Genomic DNA, 6779 nt, shown 5'->3' with positions numbered 1-6779 from the left:
TGACAGGAGGAAAATGGAAAGAGGCGGAAAATGGACGCAAAGGGGCGGAAGACGGGAAAGGGGCTTAAGAAGGGAGAGGGGCAGAAGCTATAAAAGATGGTACTACGAGTGGCACACGGACGGCCGCCGGGGAAGAAGCGCTCCTGTAAGCGCTGTGCCCCGGAGGCAGGTGCTGAACGCGGCCCTCATTCTCCCCCGCCAGCAATCGGAAAGGAAAAGGGGCGGAAGACAGACAGGTGAGAGAGCGGGAGGCGGTTTTTGGAGGATTATACTCGTCTGACGTCCACAGGGTCAGCCCTCCGGTGGTCTCGCACGGGTTGTGGGGACACAAACACTCTACTACTTGGGGAGGAGATGACCTCTGAGGTAACAGCACCTGCGGGGAGGAACCTGCACTACTGTGGAGACACAGCCTGGAGAGAAAGGGTGGAAAGCTGCATATAATACACATCCTGCACAGACTCCACACAAGTGGTGCTGACCGCTGTGGAGACCGAGCAGACCCCAGCACACAGCCCCAGGCAAGTAACAGCGCCCCCTAACTCCCCAGGCAGCCCCAGGACCCCCTCACACAGCCCCCACCCTGCTCCCTGTGCAGCCTCTCATCTGCGCCCCTCACTGTCAGCTCTCCACTACCTCAAGGCTCCTCCCAGCTCCTGACTACAGGCAGGACACGCCCCCGGAAATGACGTCACACCGGGACGCAGCTGAGCCCATACACACTAGCGTCGACTAGGAGGAGGAGGAGGTAGGTGTGCGCTGTGTACCCGGGATTATTAACCCCTTTAGGAGCGGACAGCCACAACACCTACAGGAATTACCGCACAGATAGACAAACCCTGCAGGTGCTGCGCCTGATAACACCGCTGTATCCGACCCCCGGCCCGATAACACCGCTGTATCCGAGCCCCGGCCCGATAACACCGCTGTATCCGACCCCCGGCCCGATAACACCGCTGTATCCGAGCCCCCGGCCCGATAACGCCGCTGTATCCGAGCACACCGCAGGCACTCGGTGAGCACACGGCCTGATGACACCACTGTATCCGAGCACGCCGCAGACACTCAGCACACGGGCCTGATAACACCGCTGCATCCGAGCACGCCGCAGACACTCAGCACACGGCCTGATGACACCGCTGTATCCGAGCACGCCGCAGACACTCAGCACACGGCCTGATAACACCGCTGTATCCGAGCACGCCGCAGACACTCAGCACACGGGCCTGATAACACCGCTGTATCCGAGCACGCCGCAGACACTCAGCACACGGGCCTGATAACACCGCTGTATCCGAGCACGCCGCAGACACTCAGCACACGGGCCTGATAACACCGCTGTATCCGAGCACGCCGCAGACACTTAGCACACGGGCCTGATAACACCGCTGTATCCGAGCACGCCGCAGACACTTAGCACACGGGCCTGATAACACCGCTGTATCCGAGCACGCCGCAGACACTCAGCACACGGGCCTGATAACACCGCTGTATCCGAGCACACTGCAGACACTCAGCACACGGGCCTGATAACACCACTGTATCCAAGCACGCCGCAGACACTCAGCACACGGGCCCGATAACACCACTGCATCCGAGCACGCCGCAGACACTCAGCACACGGGCCCAATAACACCACTGTATCCGAGCACACCGCAGACACTCAGCACACGGGCCCGATAACACCACTGCATCCGAGCACGCCGCAGACACTCAGCACACGGCCTGATAACACCACTATCCGAGCACGCCGCAGACTCTCAGCACACGGGCCTGATAACACCGCTGTATCCGAGCACGCCGCAGACACTCAGCACACGGGCCTGATAACACCGCTGTATCCGAGCACGCCGCACTCAGCACACGGGCCTGATAACACCGCTGTATCCGAGCACGCCGCACTCAGCACACGGGCCTCATAACACCGCTGTATCCGAGCACGCCGCAGACACTCAGCACACGGGCCTGATAACACCGCTGTATCAGAGCACGCCGCAGACACTCAGCACACGGGCCTGATAACACCACTGTATCCGAGCACGCTGCAGACACTCAGCACACGGGCCCGATAACACCACTGCATCCGAGCACGCTGCAGACACTCAGCACATGGCCTGATAACACCACTGTATCCGAGCACGCCACAGACACTCGGTGAGCACATGGGCTTGATAACACCACTGTATCCGAGCACGCCGCAGACACTCAGCACACGGGCCTGATAACACCGCTGCATCCAAGCATGCCGCAGACACTCAGCACACAGGCCTGATAACACCACTGTATCCGAGCACACTGAAGACACTCGGCACACGGGCCTGATAACACCGCTGCATCCAAGCATGCCGCAGACACTCAGCACACAGGCCTGATAACACCACTGTATCCGAGCACACTGAAGACACTCGGCACACGGGCCTGATAACACCACTGCATCCGAGCACGCCGCAGACACTCAGCACACGGGCCCGATAACACCACTGTATCCGAGCACACCGCAGACACTCAGCACACGGGCCCGATAACACCACTGCATCCGAGCACGCCGCAGACACTCAGCACACGGGCCCGATAACACCACTGCATCCGAGCACGCCGCAGACACTCAGCACACGGGCCCAATAACACCACTGTATCCGAGCACACTGCAGACACTCAGCACACGGGCCCGATAACACCACTGCATCCGAGCACGCCGCAGACACTCAGCACACGGGCCTGATAACACCACTATCCGAGCACGCCGCAGACTCTCAGCACACGGGCCTGATAACACCGCTGTATCCGAGCACGCCGCAGACACTCAGCACACGGGCCTGATAACACCGCTGTATCCGAGCACGCCGCACTCGGCACACGGGCCTGATAACACCGCTGTATCCGAGCACGCCGCACTCAGCACACGGGCCTCATAACACCGCTGTATCCGAGCACGCCGCAGACACTCAGCACACGGGCCTGATAACACCGCTGTATCAGAGCACGCCGCAGACACTCAGCACATGGGCCTGATAACACCGCTGTATCCGAGCACGCCGCAGACACTCAGCACACGGGCCTGATAACACCGCTGTATCAGAGCACGCCGCAGACACTCAGCACATGGGCCTGATAACACCGCTGCATCCGAGCACGCCGCAGACACTCAGCACACGGCCTGATGACACCACTGTATCCGAGCACGCCGCAGACACTCAGCACACGGCCTGATAACACCGCTGTATCCGAGCACGCCGCAGACACTCAGCACACGGGCCTGATAACACCGCTGTATCCGAGCACGCCGCAGACACTCAGCACACGGGCCTGATAACACCGCTGTATCCGAGCACGCCGCAGACACTCAGCACACGGGCCTGATAACACCGCTGTATCCGAGCACGCCGCAGACACTCAGCACACGGGCCTGATAACACCGCTGCATCCGAGCACGCCGCAGACACTCAGCACACGGCCTGATGACACCGCTGTATCCGAGCACGCCGCAGACACTCAGCACACGGCCTGATAACACCGCTGTATCCGAGCACGCCGCAGACACTCAGCACACGGGCCTGATAACACCGCTGTATCCGAGCACGCCGCAGACACTCAGCACACGGGCCTGATAACACCGCTGTATCCGAGCACGCCGCAGACACTTAGCACACGGGCCTGATAACACCGCTGTATCCGAGCACGCCGCAGACACTTAGCACACGGGCCTGATAACACCGCTGTATCCGAGCACGCCGCAGACACTCAGCACACGGGCCTGATAACACCGCTGTATCCGAGCACGCCGCAGACACTCAGCACACGGGCCTGATAACACCGCTGTATCCGAGCACGTTCATCTCTGTCGCTTATGTCACCATTTTCCAGGTGCTGTAATGTTTTCAGTGTTCGGGATTTGAGGCTGTGGCGGTTTCTGTTTTCCATCCTGAGTCGATGTTTTTATTGATATCTCTTCGGGGCAGACACGATGTTTTCATCGCACGTTCTGACATTTTCTTCCAGCAGCAAAAAAGACAATTCTGAGTTTTTGATTTTTTTCTCGTTAGACCATTTACTGGTTGGAATCATTAAATTTATACTTTGATCGGACTTTAGCAAACACACAAATTTGAACTCTTACATTTTTTATATATATATTTTTTTCACTTTCTTTGTTCTTCCCCTTCGGGGACCTGACCCTGCGATCATGCGATCACTTGTGCTATACACAGCTGGGCCGCAGCATTTCTCTATATAGCAGAGATCACGATCTCCTCTGAGCGCCGGCTGCAGGCTGACTTTCACAGGAGTACAGTGAGGACATGGAGGTCTTCGACAGACCCCCAGCTGTCAATGCAACTCAACTGTGCCCCCGCAATCACATCACAAGTGCACCGATGCCAAGTGTTAAATGCTACAGGTGGAGCCAATAACACCGCTATCCTCTGCCGGGAAAGATGTGGGCTCAGGGTCAATGGCTCCTCGGCCCCGGCATACGCCGTCTGGTTTCACAGTTTCCATGAGTCCCGTCTCCCTCATGCTTTTCCACAAGCGGCTTCCAGTTGTTGGAAGGGAATAAGGCTACGTGCACACGTGTGGAATTCCCACGGCTTTTATGCGTTTTTTTCTCCCCGAAAACGCATAAAATAAGCAACCCATTGAGTTCAATGGCATTCCGCACATGCTGTGCTAATGCTGCGTATTTTTCTGTGGCGGTATCACATTGCGGAAAAATACGCAGCATGCTCATTCTTTGTGCGGAATCGCAGGAATTCCGCACACATAGGAATGCATTGTTCCGCTTACTTTCCGCATGTGGCTACGCCCACCATGCGCAAAGTAAGCGGAGAATGTGCGGATGGTACCCACGGTCCGGAGGAGAGGAGACTGTAATATCCCTGTAAAAAATAGAATTTAAATAAAAAAATCGTGACATTCTCACCTTCCGGCGTCCCCAGGCCTCAGCGATGCTCCCGCCAACTCCCGCTCCCAGGCGATGACCTGTGATGATGTAGCAGTCTCGCGAGATGCTACGTCATCTGGAGTCATTGTCGCAAGGCATCGCTGGGAGCGGGAGTTGGCGGGAGCATCGCTGAGGCCTGGGGACGCCGGAAGGTGAGAATGTCACGATTTTTTATTTTGTTTATTATTTTTAACATTATATGTTTTTACTATTACTATTTTACTAGGCGGCCTCAATAGTAATAAGTGGCTCACACTCATCAAACACTATGACGAGTGTGACCAACCGGTCAATCAGTTCTCCAGGCGATGCTACAGATCGCTTGTAAAAGCTAGCATTCTGCAAGCTAATTACGCCTGCAAATCGCTAGTTTTTTGCGGGAATTACACATGCGGATTTCTCGCGTATTTTTCGCTGCAGGGAGTTGCGGAATTCAGGGCTGTGGAGTCGGTAAGCCAAACCTGCCACTCCGACTCCGACATATATTGCTTATATTTAAGTGAAAATTGATTGCAGTACAATGTGAACATCAGACATTTAATCATTTCTATGATCCAATAATCAAGATATTTAGATAGAACAGAATATCTATTTATTGGAATACAACTTTAGAACACAAAAACCTGTAATAAACTGTAAATATGTAATACACTATGTAATATCGATTACATAAACTGTATATATATAACACTATGTAATAAACTATAAGTGGCAAAAAACAGTTTTCAACAAAAACCTACTAAATAACATTTGTGCAGTCTATGAATTTGTCCTAAGAAATAGAATTCCCTCCATCAGATCCTCCTTCATAGATGACCTCACATCTGACCTAATAATTGTAAGGCCAGAGAACAACCTCTCTACAGTAACTTGTTTTGGAGGCAAAGCCGTAACCACATGGGCAACATCTCTAACAATTTCCGGGTATAAAGGAATTGCCTCATGCACAGTCAGTTTTGATGAACGGTTGAATTTTTCTTTGAGAGCAAGTGAAACATTTTGCTGAAATCTGGTCAATCTGCTGCTATAGGAGACGGCGTGAAATCTTTTTCCTTGCGGCAACGCTTTGCCTGCTCCATATCATCCAAATACTTGTCAAAGTCAAACGCCTCATCTGATGAGGATGAAGATATGGCAGCAGTAGCAATGTCAGGCAGGGCCGGTTTTAGGCAAAGTGGGGCCCTAGGCAAAGTTTAAAATGGGGCCCCAAATGCTGACATAGTGAACATCACACAGAAGCATTTCGATAGTATTTACATGCGCTGAGTTCAGGCCGCTAAATGATCGACAATATTGAAGTCGTTCAACACTTGTTTCCCGGCCTCTTTCCACCGTCTGAGGAAGAATGATGGGGACAGAACGATCACTAAGGGTGTGTGCACACGTTGCGGTTTTTGCTGCGGATCCGGTCCTGCAGATCCGCAGCAGTTTCCATGCGGTTTACAGTACCATGTAATCCTATGGAAAACCAAATCCGCCGTGCACATGCTGCGGAAAATTCTGCGCAGATTTGCTGCGGTTTATTTTCCGCAGCATGTTACTACTTTTTTGCGGAACCGCAGCTGCAGTGTACGTTCCGGGACATACAAATCAATCTCTCTCATCCGCACTGCCAAACCGCACTAGAACCTGCATCAAATCCGCTGTACACATGCTAGGAATCAGCAGGAAAAATGCATGTGTTTTACCCTGCGGTATGTGCCAAGAGATATGGATTCTCTGCAGAAAGCCGCAGACTAATCTGCAACGTGTGCCCACACCCTAACGGATCACCATACAGTATCATGTTATCAGCAGCACATCCACAGTTTACACCCCATAGTCCTCCATATAATATAAT

The 6779-nt window shown here is 53.8% G+C and overlaps 1 protein-coding gene across 1 annotated transcript in view; it reads left to right on the top strand.

Moving 5' to 3' along the window:
• The first annotated feature begins 659 nt into the window (after nucleotides 1-659).
• Nucleotides 660-6779, top strand: part of LOC141060468 (uncharacterized) — a 157398-nt gene continuing 151278 nt past the window's right edge. The window contains 1 exon segment of the mRNA XM_073556734.1: nucleotides 660-748. The gene's annotated coding sequence lies outside the window, so the exon portion shown is untranslated.

The sequence above is a fragment of the Dendrobates tinctorius genome, unplaced genomic scaffold (assembly GCF_039654945.1).
Source record: "Dendrobates tinctorius isolate UK_male_01 unplaced genomic scaffold, ASM3965494v1 ptg000237l, whole genome shotgun sequence".
Taxonomy (NCBI): domain Eukaryota; kingdom Metazoa; phylum Chordata; class Amphibia; order Anura; family Dendrobatidae; genus Dendrobates; species Dendrobates tinctorius.
This window is presented reverse-complemented; position numbering and strand designations above follow the sequence as displayed.